We start from the raw sequence: 19,708 nt of genomic DNA, 5'->3' as shown, positions 1-19,708 counted from the left end.
AAACTCACTCCCTTGGGGCAGCCTTTCCACTGGGAAAAGTCAAAAGTCAAATTTGATTGTACAAAAATAGTTGTACTCCATGATAATTAGAGCTGACTCCTTTAACACTTAGTCCTAGTTGTGCTTTCTAATGCAAATGCTAGTCTACATGCTTTAATTCCGTCTTTCAGGCAAACGGTGCTGACGGGCTGTGTGGCATTTGCACGTCACGTTGGACCCACACGTGTTGAAGCTGAGCTTTTACCACAATGTTGGGAACCGGTAAATAGCTGTATTGGGTTTTCTCTAGCTGTTGTATTCTAGGTTATTGTAAATGCTCATGTTATCTTTTAAAAATGCTATTAGGAAATAATATGTGGGATATAAATTATGCTACTCTTTCTGTTGCCCAGCCCAGTGATTTAACAGTGCTTAAGAAACGTCTGGGATGTTTTGCTTTATTCTGAATCAAGTGAGATACAAAATACAAAAAAATATAAAAAAACTAATGAGCTCAGGGAAAGCAAGAGGTTTTGTGTATGCATAAGTAAGGAGGTAAATAATAGACATAGTATCTGTATATACTGTATACTTGTATATATTACAAATATATACAGAATATAAAGTGTAAACCTTTGATGTAAGAAGTCTGTATATTTATAATTCAACTCACTATTTACTAACAATACTTTTGGTTTTATATTGAATATTCCCGTCTTCTCTAGAATTCAGGATCTTTGACTTTGTACACTTGACATTTAGGTCTTTAAGTAACTCATTGTTCCATCCTAAAAAGATGAATTTCTTACTTATGAAGACAGATTTCATGGCCTTATTTATATCTGCTCTGTCACTTGTTCTTAAGAAAAAATATTACTCTCCGGAATATTGCTAAAGTATATGGTCTTTGAGAATTCTCTTCCCACTTTCTTCAGATATTCACTTTTTTCTTTAAAATTTAGTAGATTCATCTACTAATTTAGTAATCCAGAGACATTATTTGAAAGGGAACATTATATATTATTCATATTATCTCTGACAGTCCCTATGTTACCTGCAAATTATAATGCACACTAATTTAGGGTGAGACTCTAATCACTGAAAATCAAGTTAAGTTGGAAACAATATACACAACTTTGAATTTACAGTTCTCTACAGTTCTATATATGTACATGTCTTTTTTAATTGTTTTTCCATCTTTTAAGCTTTATTGAGATTGTAATTCAGATAGCATACCACTCACCTATTTAGTCTACAATTCAGTGGTTTTTAGTAGTCACAGAGATACACAGCCATCACTACCATCAATTTTAGAACAGTTTTATTACCCATAAAAGAAGCCCCAGCCCCTTAAATTGGTTCTTGTATTTCAAGGTTGTTTTGGCTATTCTGAGTCCCTTTAATTTCTGTGTAAATTTTAAGATCAACATGTCAATTTCTGCAAAGAAGCCAGCTGAAATTGTAAGGATTGCCCTGAATCTGTAGATCAATCTGGAGATTGTTGCCATTCCAATAGTGAACCTTTCAATCCATGAATTTAAGATGTCTTTTTGTTTGTTTTGGCAATGATGCATGAATTTCTTCACCTGGAATCACTGTGAAGAGTAAAATCCAAGCTTTTTAACTCCACTGGTAAAGAATCCACCTGCAATGCGGGAGACCTGGGCGTGATCCCTGGGTTGGGAAGACCCCCTGAACAAGGGAAAGGCTACCCACTCCAGTATTCTGGCCTGGAGAATTCCATGGACTGTATAGTCCATGGGGTCGCAAAGAGTCGTACACGACTGGCCGACTTTTACTTCACTTCACTTCTCCGTTTATTTAGGTCTTTTGAATTTTCTTTCAGTAATGTTTTATAGTCTTCAGAATACAATGTACATACTTCTAAAGTTTATTCCTGAGTGTTTTATTCTTTTTAATACTATTGTGTAAATAGAATTTTCTGTATTTTTCTGGTTGTTCATTGAAAGTATGTAGGAATAGAGTTGACTGTAGTATGTACATTTAATTTTGAGACATCCTGCTAGACTAAAGAAACGTGTGAGTTTATGTGTAACATATTATGACATTCAAACCATTTTGTCTTGAGGTTACTGTTTCTGGGTTAAGTCTAACTCTGAGATCTCAGTTACCAACAACTCCCCTGCCACCTCTTTCTTCTGTAACCTGAATAAACATGGACATCAGGGATCTGTCAACCGCCTGCCTCCAGTTTGTTGCCCAGTAGATTGCTGCATAATTTCTTTTCTTAATTTTAGGCATCCAATACTTTAATGAATTATGTCACCTTTTCATATGGGAATATGAGAACAGATATAATTCTTTTCCAGTCAAAGAAAGATTTATATTCTATGAAGAAGACATATGGGAACAAAACCCAGTATGTGTCATTTTTTTTGTTTTTGTCATTTTTTGTTATGTTTGTAGTCATTACAATAGTAAAACCCCATGATCTTGATATGCAAGCAGGAATGAATTGACATCACTTACTTTAAAAACAAAGTCATAACACCAGTCAGGAGCTCTGGTTAAATCACTGATAATTTGCAACTTAATCCTTGAGGTAAAAAAGAGGAATGAAGGATCATTCCTGGTACATATTGTAGGCCATATCAGTAAATACCTAGAAGCGGGATTTTCCAAATTTGAAAATATAATAATGTTCCTAGGGAAGGAAAAGGTTGCTCCTGACATCCTAAGGAAAGCTGTCTTGGGCAAGCCCACAATCTCTAGACACCTTGCCATATTTTCATCTTTGCTTTATCCTCTTTCTCTTCAACAGATAGCCCCCGTGAACTCATTTTTTAGGTTCTCTGAGTCCCTTAATCCTGATCCAGGTATAGGTATCCTCAGAAGTGGAAAGAAAGAAGCCTTATTGCAGTCCTAACAGGATTTGTGGTGAAAAATAATTCTGTTTTGGAGGAAGGGAGGGTATGTTGTTTATGTTTGATTTATTTATTTTTTCTCTAGATTAATCACAAATACCCAGAAAGAAGATTGCTTGTGGCAGAATCTCGTGGCGTGCTGGCACCCTACCTTCCTGTAAGAATTGTGATTTTTCTTAAAAAAAACTTTTCCTTCTTTTTTTAGCAATAGAGAAACCTTTTTTTCAGGTGTCTTATTATATATTTTAATCCACATTCTGTCGTAACAAAGGAAGAAGTTAAGCTGAATAAAGAAAGCTCACGTTGATACCATGTGACATTGCAGACAGAGGGGAACATTAGCCATTGATTTTACATGAGTATAAATATATTAAACCTCATCAGGAATTCTCAAAGTTTGGTCAGAGGACCCTGGGGAGTTCCTTGATCCTTTTGAAGAGGTCCATGAGATGAACATTATTTTCGTAATAATATTAAAACATTTTTTGTCTTTTTCTCTGTGTTGACAGTTACAGTGTTGGTGCAAGCAAAATTTGTAATGGGTAACGGTGGCAGTGCATTAGCGCTGATCAAAGCAGTGACCCCCAGATGGAGAGAGAATGATCATATTCTTCACTACAGGGCACTCACAGAAAGTCAACTTCACTTAAAAATAAACTTGGTGAATCAGTGAAATTATTAATTCTCCTAAATTTTGACCCTAAGTATGCCTCTTTTTTAATATTCAGCTGGAAAATACTGATATTAAGCCCTTTTGCTGCATTCTGAACTATGATGGCTGTTGCAGAAAGAAAGCACTCAGATAGTTTGAGTTGTGAGCTGAACCAGCTGCTTTTCTCATGGGGTACCAATTTTACTTGATAGATCACTGAAAAACTTGGTATGTGGCAGACATCTTCATGAAAATAAGTGACATGGAGCCTTGCTTCAAGGAGAACAAGTAGACGGTTTTCATTGCCAATGATAAAATTAGAACTTCTAATGAGAGCAAGAATTTTGGAAAACTTGTATTCACCATTCCGAGCTTGACAGCTTCTATTCTTATCAGAAGAGGCTATGAAGATACTTCTCCCTTTCTCAGTTACGTGTTTCTGTGAGGCCAGGTTTTCTTAAGTACTTCCACCCAAGCAACATATAGTTGAAGGCAGAGCAGATAAGATGATCCTATCTGTCTTCTTTTAAGTCAGACGTCACTGAGATTTGCAACACAATATAAAGCAACACTATTCCTCTCACTAGTTTTTTTGATTATAGTTATTTCCATTAAAATTGTAATTTCATTAGTCATGTTAACCTTTAAGAAGTTTATTGTTTTTAATGAGTTAATAATTTGAAATTTCTCGTTTTTAATTTCTGATATGATAAATGTCAGGAGATATTACCCACCCAAACAAAAGCTGTTTGAGGTGCTCATTAGTTTCTAAATGACCAAGGGCCTCCCGCCAGGAAGAAGACTGAGCACTCTGGCCTGCTCTGCTCTTGAGGTGTCTCCTGATGGGTCCAGGGCTTACAGGGGATGGAAGCAAGAGGTGATATCAAGAGTCATTTTACTTTGAACAACGGTAATTTAAAGCAGAGCTTGACAGTCTGGAGACCAAATGGAATCCACAGCCTGTTTTTATAAATAAAGTTTTATTGGCATGCAGCCACACCCATTCCTTGTGACTTGTCTGTGTCTGCTTCCATACTGCAACAGCCGAGTTGAGGAGTTGCAGCAGAGACTTTTTGGCCCAGTTTGCTGACCCCTGCCTTGAAGGGTCATTTCTATAAGACTGCTCTTTAAAAGGAGTACAAAAATTGGAACTGTGCAACAGTACATGAGCTATTTATGTTACATTTACTGTTACCTCACATTCTTTAGTGTGAGGGTGAGTGAAGACTGAGAAACCCAAGAGTCAGACAATTGTCTTTTTAAAAAATAAAATTTATCTTTTCTTTTTATACAGAAAAATACAAAGAATAATTTAAGAATAATTTATAGTCTCCACTCCCAGAAATGTTGTTGTTGAAAATAAATTTTCAGACAGATGAAAATCAAAGACTTCCCTGGCCCTAGTCATTCTCTCCAAAGACAGACATCTGTGGTTAATGGTTTTTGATGAATACTTAAGAAAATAAAAATTCATGCATATGCAAGCTTACATTTTTGTATCTTTAAAATTTTTCTTACTTGGAATTAATCGCACTGTACAATGATCTATTTATCCCTTGTGTGGGAATCTATGCATTTTAAATTTTCACATATTGTTAAAACCTCTGTATCTTGCTTCTCTTGACATGTGCATTTTTTATTTGGACAGTGTTAAATCGCCCCCCAACCAAGACATCATAGATTGAACTCCTATTAGCAGGGCATCAGAGTTCTTATTTTCCCATACTTCCACCAGGAACTGGGCATAAACTTTTTTTTTTTTTTTTTTTTTTTTTAGTGTTTTCCTATCTTTTCAGAGAAAATTATCTTATTGTGATAAATTGTGTAGGTAGATATCCATGAGTGAGTCTGAGCGTCCTATTATTTATTGTCCCAAGAGAGAGCTGAACGTCACATGCTCTCAAAGAAGGAAGAGGCTGTTCGGCGCTGTTCCTAGTACTAGAGTGCCAAGCAGCGTTAATAATGGACTTAATGTTTCCTGCGTGGAGCTCCACTTGCCTCACTGTACCCCACTACTGTTACCCCACTGTAACTGGTAGCAGTAAAACCTCAGTGTAGTCATAGCTCAGATGGCGTGAAGCCTCCTAACTTGTCCTGTGGGTTTCCTTAGCATATGGAAACGGCCACAGTTGACCTCAGCCTTGATTGCTGCAAAGCAAATACCCAGCTGAGGTTTACGTACCTCTGTCTATTGCCTGTGTAGATATCGACCAAAAAGCCCTTTTAATACACTTTTAAAGAAATGTTGGGAAGCAGTATTTAACCTAAAAGATCAATAAACAAGGCTGTACCAAAAGGTATATTCACCACCCTAAATGTGACCAAACTTTTCTATAATTACATATATTTTGTTTTTAAAAATCAAAACAAAAACTAGATATTTAAAAACGTCTTTCAGACCTTGCTCTGCATACCAAATCACACTGACGAGAGATTTATAGAAATGGTCATTTCCTTTTATTGTAACTGTTAAATGTAAAGGTGACCTAAACAAGTTTAGGTTTTAAAGAATTTTAGAAATTGATCAAGTTACAATACTGGTACAAAAAAGGGCAGGAAGGGCAAGAATATGAAAACAATGACATTTTATTCCAACCTCAGACATTAATTAGGCTGAATCCATGGGGTAAAAGTTGTATGAAACTTAAGACAAAATAGTAGTTGACATTATATTTAATAGTAGCATCTGAAAATAGCCATGCAGTTTTGTAAGCACTTTTAAAGTTTACTCTCATCTTTTATCATTGTTTTTTTTCCCTCAGTTCTTCAAAAAAAAAAATAGCAACACCAGGATTTTAGTTTCCATACTCCTACCCCAGGCAAATGTTTTGATTACCAGAGTGATTTTTGTAATCCCTCATGTTGTTTTGACTATCAGTGCTTTTCTGAGTTCCATAGGTAGTGATAGAAAGAATTGTCTTTTCAACCTCTTTAACAAGTGGTGCTGGGAAAACTGGTCAACCACTTGTAAAAGAATGAAACTAGAATACTTTCTAACACCATACACAAAAATAAACTCAAAATGGATTAAAGATATAAATGTAAGACCAGAAACTATAAAACTCCTAGAGGAGAACATAGGCAAAACACTCTCCGACATAAATCACAGCAAGATCCTCTATGACCCACCTCCCAGAATATTGGAAATAAAAGCAAAACTAAACAAATGGGACCTAATGAAACTTAAAAGCTTTTGCACTACAAAGGAAACTATAAGTAAGGTGAAAAGACAGCCCTCAGATTGGGAGAAAATAATAGCAAATGAAGAAACAGACAAAGGATTAATCTCAAAAATATACAAGCAACTCCTGAAGCTCAATTCCAGAAAAATAAATGACCCAATCAAAAAATGGGCCAAAGAACTAAACAGACATTTCTCCAAAGAAGACATACCGATGGCTAACAAACACATGAAAAGATGCTCAACATCACTCATTATTAGAGAAATGCAAATCAAAACCACAATGAGGTACCATTACACGCCAGTCAGGATGGCTGCTATCCAAAAGTCTAGCAATAAATGCTGGAGAGGGTGTGGAGAAAAGGGAACCCTCTTACACTGTTGGTGGGAATGCAAACTAGTACAGCCGCTATGGAAAACAGTGTGGAGATTTCTTAAAAAACTGGAAATAGAACTGCCATATGACCCAGCAATCCCACTTCTGGGCATACACACTGAGGAAACCAGATCTGAAAGAGACACGTGCACCCCAATGTTCATCGCAGCACTGTTTATAATAGCCAGGACATGGAAGCAACCTAGATGCCCATCCGCAGACGAATGGATAAGGAAGCTGTGGTACATATACACCATGGAATATTACTCAGCCGTTAAAAAGAATTCGTTTGAACCAGTCCTAATGAGATGGATGAAGCTGGAGCCCCTTATACAGAGTGAAGTAAACCAGAAAGATAAAGAACATTACAGCATACTAACACATATATATGGAATTTAGAAAGATGGTAACGATAACCCTATATGCAAACCAGAAAAAGAGACACAGAAATATAGAACAGACTTTTGGACTCTGTGGGAGAATGTGAGGGTGGGATATTTCAAAAGAACAGCATGTATACTATCTATGGTGAAACAGATCACCAGCCCAGGTGGGATGCATGAGACAAGTGCTCCGGCCTGGTGCACTGGGAAGACCCAGAGGAATCGGGTGGAGAGGGAGGTGGGAGGAGGGATCGGGATGGGGAATACGTGTAAATCCATGGCTGATTCATATCAATGTATGACAGAACCCACTGAAATGTTGTGAAGTGATTGGCCTCCAACTAATAAAAAAAAAAAAATAAAAAACAAAACAAAAAATTAAAAAAAAATAAATAAAAAAATAAATAAATAAAAAAAAGAAAGAATTGTCTTTTTACACAAAAGAATCTGTTTATGGCGGAGTGGTGACTGTTGATTTGCCAAAAGCATACTGTGAAGATTTCAGGGATTGGCATATACATAGTAAAAATACAAAAATATGCTGGGAGATGATTAATACCAAGTTCAGGGTAAATGTTATCTTTAGAGAGGAGAATTAGGGCAAGGGGGAGGGTGGAAGAGAGGCATGCACTTCTGCTGTGTCTACAATGTCTTCTGTGTTTCAGAAATTAGGACTTGCAGCAAACATAGCAACGTGTTAATATATATTTAATCTGGATTGTGAATACGTGGCTATCTGTCATTTTTTTCTATTCTTTTCTGCTGCTAGTATAAATAAATAGTAAAACATGTTTATTTCAGAAAGAGATCCGTAGCTCCTTGGTTCTTTCAATGTTGCAACAAATGTTAATGGAAGATAAGGCAGATTTGGTAAGAGAAGCTGTGATCAAAAGCCTTGGTATCATTATGGGATACATTGATGGCCCAGACAAATATCAGCAGGTATGCTTTTCAGAATAAATCCCCTCTGTTCCATTATAAAATTCCGAATGGTGTAATATCCCAAATCTCTGATTCAGATACCCCATAATCTATAGTATGGATGGCAAATGGGTCAATTTGAACAAGTTAAAGTTGGCTGCCTGGTTTCAGTTCTGCAATTTCAAGGAGAAAATGCTTTGATTCATTTATAGTATCTGCCACAGCTTTGTGGCAGGAAATTGGCTTGCCATTTCCTCTCTGGCTTCCCCATTAATGGATACCTGACATTTTTCTTCAAAGAAATTGGGGAAGGCAGGCTTATGAATGGCTTCTTTCTTGCTTAAAATGTCTTCTAAATGTATTGGAATGTATGTTTATTACATTTTATTGTGTTTTTGAGGCTTCTGTTTTGTTTTAAATCTGCATTGTGTCTGTTTCCTTTTGGCAGGGTTTTGAACTGTTGCTGTCAGCCTTGTGTGATCCCTCAGAAAGAGTCGTTAGTGCCACACATCAAGTATTTTTACCAGCCACTGCCGCCTGGACTACAGAACTTGGAAATTTACAGTCTCACCTTATACCCAAATTGCTGAACAAGATTGAAAAACTTCTCAGGGTAAATGCTTCCTTTATTTATACAGTTAATAGAAATTTTAAAGGTGTGTTTTAAGGCTTCTTGAAAGAATGTTGGGGAAACAAAGACAGAAAGTACCACTTGGCTGAACATTCTAATTAATTACCCGTTAAAGATTCTATTGGTCTGGAGCCAAGAGAGAATTGAGGAAGTTTTGCTTGACTGAAGCTAAGGAGAAAGGGCATGATCTGACTTTGTTAGCTAAAATAGCACCTTTGTGGCACCTACTCTGACACTGTTCCCAATGCTGCCTCTTCCTAACCTCTTCTGAATACTTAAATACTTTAGATAAAGTATTCAGCTTCAGTCTCCAGAATGCAGAGATAACTTAAAATATTTACACAATGTCAAAATGTTTTAACTTTATTTCACTGCATTCGTTCATACCCTCACTCTGTAAAATGAATTTTCTTCAATTTCCTTTTAGATACTGGGGCAACTTACTCCGTGCTTACTGAAGCCCCTGGCCCACTTTCTTCCCGATCCGCTTCCGTAATGGGACTGTCTGGACGAGCCAAAAGGTATTACTTCAGTTATTCTCTATTGTGCAACTGGGATTCTGTGCTATTTTCACACGAGTTTCTTATCGTGCCAGAATCACCCTCACCCCTTTTGGGGAGGGATATACTGAGCAAGGTCCATGCCTCTGTTTTCATGAATATGGAGCCCTCCCTTTCTCTCCCTTTAGTTGAACAAAATGTGAATCCTAGAGTATGGGCTGATGGAAAATCTGTGGGTCGAGCACAAAATGCTATTCCTGTAGTTGTCAAGCTCAAAGACCCACACTTATTCCCACATAAGAAGCAGTATCCACTGAAACCTGAGGTTAAGGAAGGGTTAAAATCCATCATTGAGAATTTAAAGGAGCAGGGACTATTAGTTCCCTGTAACAGTCCATGCAACACTCCTATTTTGGGTATAAAGAAATCAAATGATAAATGGAGATTAGTTCAAGATTTACAAATAATAAATGAGGCTGTGGTTCCTTTACACCCCATGGTGCCTAATCCTTATACTCTATTGTCTGAAATTCCTGAATGAGCCAAATATTTCTCAGTAATTGATTTGCAAGATGCCTTCTATTCAGCGCGTTTGGTGGAGGAAAGTCAATTTCTATTTGCCTTTGAAGACCCCACGCAGTCAGCTTCTCAGTTAACCTGGACAGTTTTGCCCCAGGGATTTCGTGACAGTCCTCACTTATTTGGACAAAGTTTGTCACGGGATCTACAAAACTTTAATAGTTCTGAAGCGGTAGTGTTACAATATGTAGATGATATTTTGCTCTGTGCTGAGACAGAGGAAGCTTGTTCACGAGCCTCAGAAGATTTCTTAAACTTTCTGGCAGGCTGCGGTTACAAGGCATCAAGAGAAAAGGCTCAGCTTTGTCAACAATCTGTTAGATATCTCGACCTAATCATATCAGAAGGGACTAGGGCCATAGGCCCCGAGAGAATTAAACCTATACTAAACCATCCCCTACCTATGACTTTAAGACAATTGAGGGGATTTTGGGGACTCACAGGCTACTGTCGTATTTGGATTCCGGGCTATGGGGAACTTGCCCGGCCTTTATATAAACTTATAGCTGAAACTCAGCAGGCCCAAACCGACAAACTGGTTTGGTCTCCAGATACTCAAAAGGCTTTTAAGGTTCTTCAGACTGCTCTCCTGCAAGCTCTGGCTTTGAGTTTGCCCACAGGGTCAGAATTCAACTTGTTTGTCACTGAAAGAAAAGGTATGGCTCCACCTTTAAAGCTGCTGTAACTCAGGGGGTGTCTAAAGCTCTAGGAATAGAGTATCACTTACACTGTTCCTGGAGACCCCAATCCTCAGGAAAGGTTGAAAAAGCTAATGACATTATCAAAAGACATCTGTGCAAAGTAACTCAAGAAACGCAGGACAACTGGATTAAAGTCCTACCCATAGCTTTAATGAGGGCTCGAACTGCCCCCAAAAAGGAGGGACTGTCCCCCTTTGAATGTATTTATGGAAGGCTTTTCTTACGCACAGACATTGTTATAGATCCTGAAGCCTTGGAGTTAACTAATTATGTAACTCAGCTCTCAGCTTTTCAACAGGCATTAACAGAACTCTGGGAGACGACTCCTGACCCAGCCTCTGAATCCAGCAAGCCTCTATTTGAGCCAGGAACCGAGATCCTCATAAAAACACTGGGGTCTGGGGGCCCATCCCTCGAGCCCCTCTGGGAAGGCCCTTACCAGGTTATTCTTTTCAACAGGCATTAACAGAACTCCGGGAGACGATTCCTGACCCAGCCTCTGAATCCAGCAAGCCTCTATTTGAGCCAGGAACCGAGGTCCTCATAAAAACATTGGGGTCTGGGGGCCCATCTATCGAGCCCCTCTGGGAAGGCCCTTACCAGGTTATTCTTTCTTCTCCCACAGCTGTCAAAGTGCCAGGAATTGATTCATGGGTGCATCACACTCGAGTCAAGAGATGGCACCCTGACCAGAACTAAGTGACGTCATTTTATGTCTTTACTTTCTATGCTCTGGCTTTGTACTTTTCAGATGGGCGTGATAATCTATGTAAGTCTACTTATGCTGACTTCAAAAATCCTGAGTCTGCCGTTTGAACCTCAAGACAATGCTTGGGCTCACTCCTACGCAGCATTTCACAATCAGTCTAACTTCTGGGTCTGCGGAGCACTCCCCTCTTCATCAGTGGAAGGCTTCCCATGGTGGACATCTCCACTTCAAGGAAAGGACTTTCTCCAAGTCTGCAAATACCTTCAACAATCGCATGTGATGCCTCTTCTTAAACTGATGACATCTAACAACCTTAAGATGGACTGATGTAACTATGGACATAATGTGACTTTTCATTTTGATTTTAACTTGGTTTAATGACTGTTTTGCCTTACATCTGTAACTGTATAATGGGGTTTTCTAACCGTCTAAAAGCTTTTAATTTACAAATAGTTGTCCGAGCTCCTATGAGTGCCACAGCCTCCTCCAGCTATTACTTGGGGCCCCTGGATCAGACATCCTCACTATGAGGATTAGGAGATTATGTTGCCACACCAATTTAGGGACAACGCCCCTTGTCAGCTCGGAAGCCGTTGTGGAATGAGAACGACGCCCCTTTTCCCTAGGCAACATAATTCTCCTAAAAGAAAAGGGGGGAATGAGAGAGTCATTTCCTAGGCAGGTTGATAAGAAATCTAGGGGTCCCCAAGGAGAGAGAGGTCTGGGATATTCAAGGAGGAAGAAAGGACAAACTTTTTTTACTTTTTTTCCTCTACATTCCTTAGGATTATATAACAATAATGTATCCTGCCTGAGGACAGTCTTTGTATTAAACCCTCTGGCTAATTCTGTTATTTTAAAACATAAATTATGGGAGTAGGTCTGGTCTTTACAAGGATGTATCCTGCCTGAGGACAATCTTTGGATTAAACCTTCTGGCCAACTCTGTTATCTTAAAATGTAAATTATGGGAGTGGGTCTGGTGAGGTCTTTGCAGCCTCCAGACATTCTTTGGATTCATTGGAGAGTATATAACTCCATTGCTAATACTAGCAAAGGGGGTACTCTTTTGCCCCCTTCTGATGCCTATGTCAGAAGCTTTCTCTATCTCCTTTATACTTTAATAAAACTTTATTACACACACACACACACACACACACACAAAAACCCAACAACAACAAAAAAAACGAATTTTCCGTTCTTCCTAAGAACAGAAGAAAAGTCGATACAATGAAACTAATTTTTGTATTAAAAGTCTCAGCATCTGGGAGAAAAACTAACATTTCTTTCATGTGTACTATGTACACATTATGTACCATATTTTATAAATAAAATCTATTATTTCATTGTCAGAACTCTTTGAATTATATTTTGGTTTTTTGGTGTGGAAACTGTTTAACTTTCCACAGCTGTCAAATGGCAGGACCAGGATCAGGTATCAGCCTCTGAAACTACACTGTTGCCCTCTCTACCCCCAGATTTTAAGATTCTTTATAAGACTCTTAACATAAAGTATTTTAACATATATATATATATACTACTCTGTATATCGTCTTACCTGTATATATGTGCATTTATCTAATTTAAAAATTGGACTTTTTTCCCCTATAAATTTCATAATGCATGTTGAAGACTATAAATAGACAGCTAGACTGGAGTACTTCTTTTTATGAAACCTAGGGAATTTTTCTCAAGTATTTTTTTTTTTTCAATATTTGCATCCCTTCTATCTGAGAATTATCAATACCAGGCTTTCTTTGTTCCATTCCATAACACAGCTAATTCCATATTGCTACTCAACATAGCTGCAGTATTCAGCACAGGTAATGGTCCATAAAGAAATTAACTAATTTAGAACTTGATAGTAAAAAAATGTAACTTATCTGGTATTCCTGACACAGTTATTTATAATATAATGACATCCCAAGTGGATTTGAGCAGCATTAAATGCTTTTATCTCTAGTGATTCTAGTTTTCACTTTAATACTTGGTTTCTGTGTACCATAGTGATCGTTTTACTCTTTTTGGTTGTTGTTTCTATTATCTCTTTGTTTTGTTTCCTTTTGAAATTTCTTCAGCGTTTTACATTGAATTATTTTAAAGTGTATTAAATACTGGCAAATACAGTTGTCATCAAATCTATGAAAGGAGTTTGGAAGTAGAAAATAATAAATGCTACTGCTGGTTTAACAGTTGAGCATTTAAAATGATTCCTTTGATCACTTTAATATCTTTAACCTGACTTCTAAAATTTCAAAAGTTAAGACCCTCTTAAAAGAAAAAACCTGTGAAAGAAGTTCCATACAAATGAAATGACTGATGTTCACCCTGAAGTTTTCCATACAAAAGATTCTATTACGTCCACAGTGCCTTGCGAAAGTTAAAATGTTAGCCGACCAGTAGTGTCCAACTCTCTGCGACCCCATGAACTGCAGCCCACTAGGCTCTTTTGTCCATGGAATTCTCCAGGCAAGAATACTGAGTGGGTTGCCTTCTCCTCCTCCAAGGGATCTTTCTGATCTAGGGATCCACCCAGGATCTCCTTCACTGCAGGCAGATTCTTTACTTTCTCAGTCACCAGGGAAGCCCCCACAGTGCTTTTAGCTCTTCATATTTGCACATACTCAGAGCAATTCAGAAAAGATTCTTGGTCATCTCCATTAGGTTCACTGTGAAGCTAACATGCTGCTGCTGCTGCTAAGTCGTTTCAGTCGTGTCTGACTCTGTGCGACCCCATAGACGGCAGCCCACCAGGCTCCCCTGTCCCTGGGATTCTCCAGGCAAGAACACTGGAGTGGGTTACCTTTTCCTTCTCCATTGCATGAAAGTGAAAAGTGAAAGTGAAATCACTCAGTCGTGTCCAACTCTGCGCAACCCCATGGACTGCAGCCTACCAGGCTCCTCCATCCATGGGATTTTCCGGGCGAGAGTACTGGAGTGGGTTGCCATTGCCTTCTCTGGTGAGGCTAACATACATGTCCTTAAATGTTTTATTGTTTGCCACCGAAAGGAAGAGCATCATAAATGCATACTCTCAGGAGACTAAATTAGCTTCCACCTGCTTATGTTTCAGGAAGGCGAGCACGGGCTGGATGAACATAAGCTCCACATGTGTCTGTCTGCCTTGCAGTCCTTGATCCCATCTCTCTTTGCATTAGTGCTACCGAACACACCCTTCTCCAGCAAAGCCAAGCTTCATGGTGACGTGCCACAGATAGAAGGTATTGAACTTAGATTATGGAAGGAAGATGTAGAACATTGACAGCTTAGCTTCCCACAGAACTGTTTTTGATTAAAATTGTAAAAGTCACTCTGTTTTAGTTGCTGAATCATGGCCAACTCTTTGCAACCCCAAGGACTGTAGCCCACCAGGCTCTTCCGTCCATGGGATTTCCTGGGCAAGATTACTGGAGTGGGTTGCCATTTCCTTCTCCACAAGTCACTGTATGACAGCATAATTACTAAAATGTTTTATATGTGTGGAACCGCATGGTCAGAGATTGTATGATACCTAAGGGGAACTACATGGCTTGATCATTTATGGATAAGCCTCATGGTGTTATTTTACAATATTTATTCTTCCTCTCCATTCTTAATCTAGAGCCTTTTTATAGCCTTTTTTTTTTTTTTTTGGTGTGGTAAGTCAGAAGTGTTTTCTTTCATTAACAGAGCTAAATTAATAGTTACCAGGGCCAGTTCGTGAAGCTTTTCATTTTCTTTGTATTTTTTTTCTTCCTCAGCTATTTTGTGTTATTTTCAGTAGGGGAAAGAAAGTGTAATTGCTATTTCCTGCTGTGTCCTTGATAGGAATATAAGCATATGCAGCACAGTGTTTTTTTTCCCCAGAAAAAAGAATATGATTTATTTTCAGGAATACATGAAATTGATAGCAAAAGCCATTATTTTCTTAGCTCAGAGTCCAGCTAACCAGTAAGTGACCTTTGATCCATGGCATCTGGTAGCCCCACAGCACTCAACCCCCAGAATAAATGGCTATAGACAAGCTATTAGTATGTATGAGATTTTCAGATTTGTGAAATTATTCATATCTCTTCTGGGCTTCTAATAAACAGGAGTATAAAATCAAGTGTTTTTAGTGTTACAATTTCCATATGAAGTAAACTGGGCCACCTGTAATCTCTGGGATATGAAGCAGTATATCATCCAACAATGCGCGAAGCATTACATAAAAATGGTATATACTGTAAGAATGCCAGTTTTACTTGGAAAATTGAGAATGGATAGGGTAGAGTTAGTTGAATAATTTTTAATTATAATTATTGAGGAGAATGCAACTTCAGACTTAAAGATAAACCACAAAGTGCTCACAGCTGGCCACTTTAGGTTTACCCCTTCACTCATTAAGGCACTTCAGTTGCCTAGGGACTTTCTAATTCCCTTTTTCTTTCTATCTTGCTGCATTGTTCTGCTACATCCACCATAACAAAGTAACTGAAACATAGTGCTTTAACATCAGATGCTCATTGTCATGCAGTTCTGAAGGCGAGAGGTGTAAGATCAGGTTGTCAGCAGGGTTGGCTGCTTCTGAAGGCTGTGGTCCACTGGAGAAGGGAATGGCAAACCACTTCAGTATTCTTGCCTTAAGAACCCCATGAACAGTATGAAAAGCAAAATGATAGGATGCTGAAAGAGGAACTCCACAGGTTGGTAGGTGCCCAATATGCTACTGGAGATCAGTGGAGAAATAACTCCAGAAAGAATGAACGGTTGGAGCCAAAGCAAAAACAATACCCAGTTGTGGATGGGACTGGTGATAGAAGCAAAGTCCGATGCTGTAAAGAGCAATACTGCATAGGAACCTGGAATGTTAGGTCCATGAATCAAGGCAAATTGGAAGTGGTCAAACAGGATATGGCAAGAGTGAATGTCGACATTCTAGGAATCAGCGAACTAAAATGGACTGGACTGGGTGAATTTAACTCAGATGACCATTATATCTACTACTGTGGGCCGGAACCACTTAGAAGAAATGGATAGCCATCATGGTCAACAAAAGAGTCCGAAATGCAGTACTTGGATGCAATCTCAAAATCGACAGAATGATCTCTGTTCGTTTCCAAGGCAAACCATTCAATATCACACTAATCCAAGCCTATGCCCCATAGCTTGTGATCAATGCCCCAACCAACAATGCTGAAGAAGCTGAAGTTGAACCGTTCTAAGAAGACCTACAAGACTGTTTAGAACTGACATCCCAAAAAGATGTTCTTTTCATTATAGGGGACTGGAATGCAAAAGTAGGAAGTCAAGAAACACCTGGAGTAACAGGCTAATTTGGCCTTGGAGTACAGAATGAAGCAGGGCAAAGGCTAATAAAGTTTTGCCAAGAGAACGCACTGGTCATAGCAAACACCCTCTTCCAATAACACAAGAGAAGACTCTACCATGGACATCACCAGATAGTCAACACTGAAATCAGATTGATTATATTCTTTGCAGCCAAAGATGGAGAAGCCCTGTACAGTCAGCAAAAACAGGACCGGGAGCTGACTGTGGCTCAGATCATGAACTCCTTATTGCCAAATTCAGACTTAAACTGAAGAAAGTAGGGAACACCACTAGACCATTCAGGTATGACCTAAATCAAATCCCTTATGACTATACAGTGGAAGTGAGAAACAGATTTAAGGGAGTAGATCTGATAGACAGAGAGCCTGATGAACTGTGGACGGAGGTTTGTGACATTGTACAGGAGACAGGGATCAAGACCATCCCTATGGAAAAGAAATGCAAAACGGCAAAATGGCTGTCTGAGGAGGCCTTACAAATAGCTCTGAAACGAAGAGAAGTGAAAAGCAAAGGAGAAAAGGAAAGATATTCCCATTTGAATGCAGAGTTCCAAAGAATAGCAAGGAGAGATAAGAAAGCCTCCCTCAGTGATCAATGCAAAGAAATGGAGGAAAACAACAGAATGGGAAAGACTAGAGATCTCTTCAAGAAAATTAGAGATACCAAGGGAACATTTCATGCAAAGATGGGCTCAATAAAGGACAGAAATGGTATGGACCTAACAGAAGCAGAAGATATTAAGAAGAGGTAGCAAGAATACACAGAAGAACTGTACAAAAAAGATCTTCATGACCCAGATAATCACGATGATGTGATCACTCACCTAGAGCCAGACATCCTGGAATGTGAGGCCAAGTGGGCCTTAGAAAGCATCACTACAAACAAAGCTAGTGGAGGTGATGGAATTCCAGTTGAGCTATTTCAAATCCTGAAAGATGACGCTGTGAAAGTGCTGGACTCAATATGCCAGCAAATTTGGAAAACTCAGCAGTGGCCACAGGACTGGAAAAAGTCAGTTTTCATTCCAATCCCTAAGAAAGGCAATCCCAAAGAATGCTCAAACTACAACACAATTGCACTCATCTCACATGCTAATAAGGTAATGCTCAAAATTCTCCAAGCCAGGCTTCAGCAATACGTGAACCGAGAACTTCCAGATGTTCAAGCTGGTTTTAGAAAAGGCAGAGGAACCAGAGATCAAATTGCCAACATCTGCTGGATCATCAAAAAAGCCAGAGAGTTCCAGAAAACATCTATTTCTGCTTTATTGACTACGCCAAAGCCTTCAACTGTGTGGATCACAGTAAACTGTGGAAAATTCTGAAGGAGGTGGGAATACCAGACCACCTGAACTGCCTCTTGAGAAACCTGTATGCAGGTCAGGAAGCAACAGTTAGAACTGGACATGGAACAACAGACTGGTTCCAGATAGGAAAAGGAGTATGTCAAGGCTGTACATTGTCACCCTGCTTATTTAACTTCTATGCGGAGTACCTCATGAGAAACGCTGGGCTGGAAGAAGCACAAGCTGGAATCAAGATTGCCGGGAGAAATATCAATCACCTCAGATATGGAGATGTAACCACCCTTATGGCAGAAAGTGAAGAAGAACTAAAAAGCCTCTTGATGAAAGTGGAAGAGGAGAGTGAAAAAGTTGGCTTAAAGCTTAACATTCAGAAAACTAAGATCATGGCATCTGGTCCCATCACTTCATGGGAAATAGATGGGGAGATAGTGGAAACAGTGTCAGATTTTATTTTTCAGGGCTCCAAAATCACTGCAGATTGTGAGTGCAGCCATGAAGTTAAAAGACACTTACTCTTTGGAAGGAAAGTTATGACCAACCTAGATAGCATATTAAAAAGCAGAGACATTACTTTGCCAACAAAGGTCCGTCTAGTCAAAGCTATGGTTTTTCCAGTGGTCATGTATGGATGTGAGAGTTGCACTGTGAAGAAAGGTGAGTGCTGAAAAATTGATGCTTTTGAACTATGGTGTTGGAGAAGACTCTTGAGAGTCCCTTGAACTGCAAGGAGATCCAACCAGTCCATCCTAAAGGAGATGAGTCCTGGGTGTTCATTGGAAGGACTGATGCTGAAGCTGAAACTCCAATACTTCGACCACCTCATGTGAAGAGTTGACTCGTTGGAAAAGACCCTGATGCTGGGAGGGATTGGGGACAGGAGAAGAAGGGGACGGCAGAGGATGAGATGGCTGGATGGCATCACCGACTCGATGGGCATGAGTTTGAGTAAACTCCGGGAGTTTGTGATGGACAGGGAGGCCTGGCATGCTGCGATTCATGGGGTCGCAAAGAGTTGGACATGACTGAGTGACTGAACTGAACTGAACTGAAGACTGTGAGGGGAAAGCTCTTTCCTGCCTGTCCCCTAGCTTCCTGTGGCTTGCTGGTGATCTCTAGTACTCTGGCTTGTAAATGCATCCCCTCAATCTCTGCCTTCATCTTCACATTCCGTTCTGTGTGTGTGTGTGTGTGCGCACGTGCGTGTCTCTGTGCCCAAACTTCCCCTTGTTATGAGATCAATTATATTACATTGAAAGTCCACACTGTTCCAGTGTGACTTCATATTATCTAATTATACCTGCAACAGTACTATTTCCAAATAAGATCATATTCTGAGGTCCTAGGTATTAGGATTTCAACATACAAATTTTTAAGGGAGACACAGTTCACCCCATAGCATTCGCTATCATTCATTCACTTAGCACATAATTCTTCAGTGTCACTTATGGCCAAGCACATGCTAGAGATTAGACAGAAAATTTTCAAAACTACTTTACCATTCTGAACAGATGTTTATGTGACATTTCCTGTGACTATGTCTTTATCATGTCAAAAATAATCTTAAGTTCCCACTGACTTAATTTGACCTTCTGACT

At 39.1% G+C, this 19,708-nt stretch overlaps 1 non-coding gene and 1 pseudogene across 1 annotated transcript; both read left to right on the top strand.

Annotated features, from left to right (window-relative positions):
- The window catches only part of LOC133070575 (RAB11-binding protein RELCH-like), an 85,256-nt pseudogene that overhangs the window by 54,170 nt on the left and 11,378 nt on the right, over positions 1–19,708 (top strand).
- Positions 1,540–1,609, top strand: LOC133070885 (small nucleolar RNA SNORD36). Its single transcript, XR_009696280.1, has one exon. It is a non-coding gene; the product is annotated as a small nucleolar RNA SNORD36 (small nucleolar RNA).

This window comes from Dama dama, chromosome 15 (genome assembly GCF_033118175.1).
Source record: "Dama dama isolate Ldn47 chromosome 15, ASM3311817v1, whole genome shotgun sequence".
Taxonomy (NCBI): domain Eukaryota; kingdom Metazoa; phylum Chordata; class Mammalia; order Artiodactyla; family Cervidae; genus Dama; species Dama dama.
Note: the sequence above shows the minus strand (reverse complement) of the source record. Positions and strands in the feature narration are given on the sequence as shown.